The sequence below is a fragment of the Haemaphysalis longicornis genome, unplaced genomic scaffold (assembly GCF_048455015.1).
Source record: "Haemaphysalis longicornis isolate Haplotype H1 unplaced genomic scaffold, Haemaphysalis longicornis Haplotype H1 scaffold_249, whole genome shotgun sequence".
NCBI classification, from domain to species: Eukaryota; Metazoa; Arthropoda; class Arachnida; order Ixodida; family Ixodidae; genus Haemaphysalis; species Haemaphysalis longicornis.
The window spans coordinates 302,235-308,930 of record NW_027526313.1 but is presented as its reverse complement, the minus strand read 5'-3'; the positions used below and the strand labels follow the sequence as shown (position 1 = coordinate 308,930).

The following is a 6,696-nucleotide window of genomic DNA, read 5'->3' as shown; positions in this document are numbered from 1 at the left end:
ATGTGGAGATCGGTGCATGTTAAAAAACCCCACATGGTCAAAACTTGTCCGCAGCCCTCCACTACGGCGTTCCTCAATCCTTGGTGCGAAATTCGGCGCGTTCACCATAATCCGAGTATGAATATGATTTCGCGTGCATCCGACTGGGCCTAAGTTTTAGTACTAAATGAATTATCTGTACTTATGAGCCCTGTCTGCGAATGACAATGTCTTCGTCTCTAAGAAATGTAAATTATTAGAAGGGCTGCTTTTCCTATTAGTCGGCAGAATTGCCTACTGGAAAGAATTGAAATACTCAGGCATCGAACACTGATGTGCATTTGACAGGATGCTGATAAAAAATTCCCGAGGGGGTCAGTGAAGACTGCAGCTTTTATTTCATGCTCAAAAAAGCACACAAAGCAATTTAGCACGAGGTGAACCTACGGCAACGTATTCCTTCTGTGAGCAAAGGATAATTCATACATTTGGCAGCGATGGTTAGTAGGCTCCACCTTTTGTTTTAAAAAAATGTTATTCATTTGTATATATTTAAGAGTATTTTGTGTGTACATGGAATTCACAGTCAACAGTAAACGAAGATGGTATAAAGAACAAACTATGATACCGGCACCGGTGGTTCTAGAGCGCCTGTGTTCCTACGGTAAGAAATTGAAGGAAGGAATCGAAAGTATGAAAATTAGCCGTGCCCGCCTGCGCCAACAATGATGCAGTAATGTTTTGGGCACAGCAGCATTAAATGAAAGGGTAGAGGGAACGCAAAAGAAACCTCAACGGGTAGTGCCAGTGGCAAAGGGATTTCGGAGAGTAGAGGGAATAGCATGGGCAGGGGGGCGGCTGAGCCTCCAACCCCCCCCCCCCCCCCTTCCCGTAGTCGGCGCCAATGTTTGTAGTGCTGGATCTGACAATAAAAAGCCTCAACTTCCGAACAATGTCTTCTTGTTACAAACCATTGGTACCAAACGTTGGTACTGTAGGGCGCTATGTCGGGGTGAAAGAAAGGGGTTTCGGATTGGACGACGGTTGGTCCCAAGGCAAAGCAAACTATTTTTTGTGAGCACTAAGCGACACCCCGTGTCCTCGTGCACTCGCACAGCCACACAGCCCCTCTCGCCTTGTCGCTCGGGGTGCCACTTGAGGAGTGGCGCTCGATCCATTGATGTTACAGGAGCTGCTGCTGCACTACGGCCCCACAAGAGAGGGGCGGGAGGGATGAGCGAAAACGTAATTCGGGTTTCCAGTGGACAGGTCGACGTGGTCTCATAAAAGGGGGCAGAACAGGTTCCATTGGAGTGACTTCAGGCGGATCGAGGTACGCGGGTTTCATGAGTTCAATTTCGACGGTGTCTTGTGAGCCGTTGATGTCCAGTACGACTTTTGACGTGTGGCGGTGAACGACAAGGTAAGGAACAAGGTAGTGAGGCCGCAGTGGTCCTCGTACGGGTCGGTAACGCACGAAGACGTGAGTGGTACTTCTGAGGTAGGGATGCGTGTAAGCCGTCTGGTACATGTAAAGGTGTGTGATTTGCGGCCGAAGGTGCCAAAAAGCCTCTCGTAGCTGATCCACGCAACCAATGGCAGGGGTGGGGTGTGAATACTCGTCGAACAAGTCCGCTGGCAAACGCAGAGATGTACCACAGAGGAACTCAGCAGACGTGCACGAGAGGTCCACTTTTTATGCGCAGCTGATACCGCGGAGGGTGAGAGGTAGTCGTTGGACCCGCTCGGTTGGGCAGCCGTGCGCACTAGTTGAAGCCTCGAGGTGTCGCTAAAAGTGCTCCACGATGCCGTTCGACTGGGGGTGTACGCAGCTGCTCGCAGACGAGTCGTTCCGAGAAGGCGCAGCAGTTGGGTGAACAGGTACGACTCGGACTGCCTGCCGCGATCGGTGACAACAGTGAAAGGGCATCCGTAGCGCGACATCCAGGTAGAGAGCAAGGCTGAAGCTACTGAGGAGGCCAATGTGTGAACCGGTCAACACAGGTTAGGATGTACCGGTAACCAGGGCAAGGGAGTAGGGGGGCAACAAGGTCAACGTGAGTGACAGAAAAACGTTTATCCGGACTGAGAAATGGCTTCGTAGCGGTAGCAGAATGCAGTTAGCCTTTTGAAACCTACCACGGCGTGCAGGTGTGTACCCAATCCTCAATGTCAGCGTTAATGCGGCGCCAAACGTGCGGGAAGCCTAGAGTTTTTGGGATTCCCGAATGCCGGGGTGGGGCACCTTGTGGATGTCGTTAAAGAAGCGGCGACGGCAGGGAAACCGTAGCCCAGCGTCAACCACGAATAACTGCATCTCAGACACCACCATTCTGTTGCCCACCCAGTCAGCGCTTCCTTCTTGCTCTAATTAGGGGCAGGGCAGGCCCCTGTGAAGAAACCGCTCTTACCACTGTTCATGCAAGCGGCTCCTGACGACCCACGCACAATTTCGGCAAGCACAACTTCGTGTTCGTCCGCAAGCCTGGATACTTTTGCCGAAGACGTTGTGTCGCCATGCATTTCAACCATCTGTGCTGTGGTTGGCGCACCCACTGCAGTCCCTTGCCCTCGAGACATATCACGCACGAGACGCACACTGTTGTACTCGTTACCAACGGAGACGAAAACACTTCCTCAGACGAGCTGCTGCCACAGCCGCGCACAAGTGTATCGGGTCGTAAGGCGCTGCAAGGAGGCTGCGGTCGAACGTAGCGGTGATGTCGGTGTTCTCCAAAGCTGTCAGCCGAAGGGCTCGGACGGTGTAAAGAAATTTGGTTTCTTGAGAGGTGATCCACGGCAGCTGGAAGTGCGCCTCTGCCAGCAGAAACCAAGTTGTGGGTTGCGCTCCTAAATTTGGGGCAGCCGAACGGTCATGGCTGAGACTGCTCCGTCGGCTTCTTGTGAGCGGGTTGACATGGCTCTACAGTAGCCTTGGTGTCGTGTTGCAGAAGGTTGCCAGTTGTAGGTTGCCATGTCGCGGCGAAAGGATGGAGCCTCGGACAGGATAAGCATTCATCGCAAGGCAAAGCAGATCCTATTTTTTGTGAGCACTCAGCGAGACCCCGTGTCCCCGTGTCCCCGTGCGCCCGCGCGGCCGCGCAACCCGTTATGGCCATATCGCTCGGGCTGCCAGGGGAGGAATGGCGCGATCCAGCGATGTCGTTAAAGCTGCTGCTAGAGTTCAAAACTGCTATAGTTCAAATGCTCCTGGGCGGTAGTTGTTGTGTAAGTTGGTTCATGCCGAAACTGTGATTCTCGGGACGGCGTCTGCGTCCAGAAGGTTACGTAAAGTAGACATAGGGGGCGCTGGCTAACGCCCAAACCCGAACAAGAATACACGTATAGATTTATAAGCAGCGAAAAGAGAATACAGGGAAGTTGTCAGGCATTCTTGAGAAACCAGTGGGAAAAGGACTAAAATATGGCAATTGCAGAACATAGAAATAAAACTTTTGATGATGATGATGGTTGGATGTGAATGCGCAAGTCTGACTGGGGCAAAGAGCGCCAAAACAGTGGTTATTGTGACGGATGAAGAGATACAGAATATTTTCCCCCAAATTATCATGGACGCAATGTCACAGTACAAGAGGTAGTTCCGGGGCAGTAGAAAAATGCCTCGATTTAGGCCTCACTGCTGTTTGTATATAACTGCCTATTCAACCCGGAATAAGTGCAATATAACAGATCGTGGTTTCTGATGTCCGTGAAGGCCTTCACAAGAGGGCAGGGATGCAATCAAATTGATAACACAACGAAAAAATTACCCAGTATTAAACACCGTGAACATAGGAGCCATGAATTATAAGCGATGATAAGTTGCGTCAGGATACACGTCCTAAGTTAACTTATCCCAATGAAAAATAAAATTTGAGGAAATGGGCAGTATCTAACACAAACTGGGCTGCTATTCCAGAAGACCGGATTTTGAGCGGAACGCGGGAGACACGAGCTGTAGCGACGCCCACCTAACGTGACGATCGTATTTTGTGGCGGAGGCCAATCGCTTTAACAACGGAATTCATGCTATTTGCTGATTATTGAGGTGACGTAACCGATCGGTCCAGGGTAGCGCGCTTTAAAGGAATCGCGAGTAAGGCGGGGTGCATTTTCATTGCGTTCTCTCTTTCTACTGCACTGGTAACTTCTGGGGACAAGCACATCGAACTCATGATGATGGTCGGGTTTTTATGGCGCAAGGCAGACTAAGGGCAAAGAGCGCCAAGGGAAAGTTTGAAGTAAATCCAACTACTTTACTTTATCGCACATTTATCTTACTAATCTGCATGTGATTAAAAAGTTTATTTTTTTTTTATTTCCGACGTTGACATGACCTTTTTCTTTGGAATCGGTCGTCCTAAGAAGCAGTTTCTGCCCGTTCGTGCTGTTGGTGTAGGATAATCACGTGACAAAGGCCGACTGGCAAAAAAGAAAACGAATGGTGCACATTCAAAAGTAACTGCTGCTTGGTGTGCGCGAACTTTGCCTTTTTGAGCGTAATAATAAAAAAGGAAACGTTATGAGTTGTGGAACAACCGACAATGCATAATACTTGCTGGTGCTGTCGGATTAGTGGTAAAAATACCTTGAGACGCATGATAGAGCACCATAATCAATACATAGAAATTACAACTTCGAGGCCCCAGCACCGGCTCGGAGCGATTCGTTTGATTCGTTCCGGTTTGGGTTCAGCTTAAACATTCCGGAAAACAAAGAAAACAATAAGAGTTCGATTTGTTTCCCGGGCTTGGCGAAAATTGGGTTCAGTTACTCTTTTCGGTTCACTTGCGGCTCCGGTTCAAGACTCTGCTCTCCTAATCGTTAATCAACCTTTCAGAGAGATAGAGAGGAGGTTTTTCGAATTACAGATAGCTACGGCATTGATGCTTTTTCTTGTTAAAGGAGCATATCGTTTTTTACGTGGTTCTTCCAATGCCACATATTGGTAGTTTCTTGATTAAAACTTAACGTGATAGCGTTTTGTGTCATTTTACTTTTAAGTCGTTGTGTTTCTTGCGTTGTTTCACAACGAGTATCTACACGAACTCGCGGAAATGGCCACACTATACAAGATATTACTCTGCCACCGGGCCACATCATTCCGTAACGTATACGAAAAAAATGGAACTTGCCTGGTGCCGTCTACTCTTCTATTTCATCAGTAGGTATATTGTTTATACAAACTGGTAGAGAGATCCCAATGTTCGAGTTTGGTGGCTTTGGGGAACAAGCATGGTAGTGCGGGGCTGTTGGTGCATTCTGAATATTTTAACAATTACGGGAGAGAATAGTGATAGGACAGGGCGCTGCACCGTCACTGTCCTGCCGCAGTCGCTGACAGCGCCCTCTCCTTTCACGGTTCTTTGCCGTTGAAGCACGGATTTTGAAATGTTCGGTTTGGGGAAGAGTCTTTGGTACAAGTTGTAACGCTGTGGTTCCGACCCCCCTCCTCCCCCCCATAGAATCGGGCGTGCCTTTTTTTTATGTGAGAACGCGTTACGCAAAAATTTTGTAATCAATATCGTGTATCTACCTTTTACCTAAAAGATCGTTTAGGTATGTTTTAGTCGACCAGATTTAGGGGAAATCCCCAAGGAGGAATAAGTTTCTGAAAAGGAAAGTTTGACATCCACCTAAATGCAGCCATACGGCTACAAAGGAAAGCTATACAGCTTTCTCGGAAACTTCGCAGTTGAAGGAAAATTCGTCCTGGTCCAGGATTCGAACCCGGGACCACTGCTCAACAACTCAATTGATTAACAACTTCGAGTTGTTGATCAATTCGCTTTTGCGCTACTAACGACTACCCTCCTGGTTAGCTCAGTTGGTAGAGCGACTGCTCCAGTTATGCAGTGGTCCCGGGTTCGAATCCTGGACCAGGACGAATTTTTCTTCAACTGCGAAGTTTCCGAAAAAGCTGTATAGCTTTCCTTTGTAGCCGTATGGCTGCATTTAGATGGATGTCAAACTTCCCTTTACAGATATGTTTAAGGCTTCGTTATGCAGTGTGCAGGCTATTATAGCTTTTATTTCGTGCTGTGCGGCCCGCAGGAAGGGCCGCATCTGTGGGGTCTAAGAAAGAAAACATCGCGACAGGGTCCCTCCGTCGCAGGTGGCAACTGCGATACGGCGACACCGAGGAGGTGTTATATCTTTTCGTTGCCCACGATTACTTTTACAGTTACCCGTTGATGTAAGCTTGTCGCGCCGCCCACACCAAAAAGGCACTATATGAATTCCATTTATTGGAGTACCTGATATCACACCTCTCTACCAGACCCTCTAAATAATTAAAAGCACATGTGCACATCATTGCCGCTACCGTGTACACTGTTACCGCGTTCATATAACGAGGCACGCCATGGGGCTTTTGATCGGCTCACATCGGCGGTGTCATAAAAGATCGTTGTCTATATTTTGGCCCCTTGTACTATTCATTGTTTAGAAGGCAGCTAGGTTGTTCCGTGATGCCGTTAAACTCACACGCACAGAGTTGAAAACAGAAGAGTGTTGAGTACGACGTATAGTCGCTCTACATCCTAAACGTTTGATTGCCCAACACACTCGCTGCAGTTGAGGCCGTCTCTCTAAACACCCCCTCCCAATTCATGGTTAAATTCTAACTGCGGAACGGGAAAGGAGAAGAGAAAGCACAAGCGAGAGCTGTTTTGCAACTAAATGCATTATTGAAACTAGGCAAATATATATGTGTTG

The 6,696-nt window shown here is 48.4% G+C and overlaps 1 non-coding gene across 1 annotated transcript; it reads left to right on the top strand.

The window, feature by feature from the left end:
- Window positions 1–5,791: 5,791 nt before the first annotated feature.
- Window positions 5,792–5,865, top strand: Trnat-agu (transfer RNA threonine (anticodon AGU)). Its single transcript has one exon. It is a non-coding gene; the product is annotated as a tRNA-Thr (tRNA).
- Window positions 5,866–6,696: the final 831 nt, after the last annotated feature.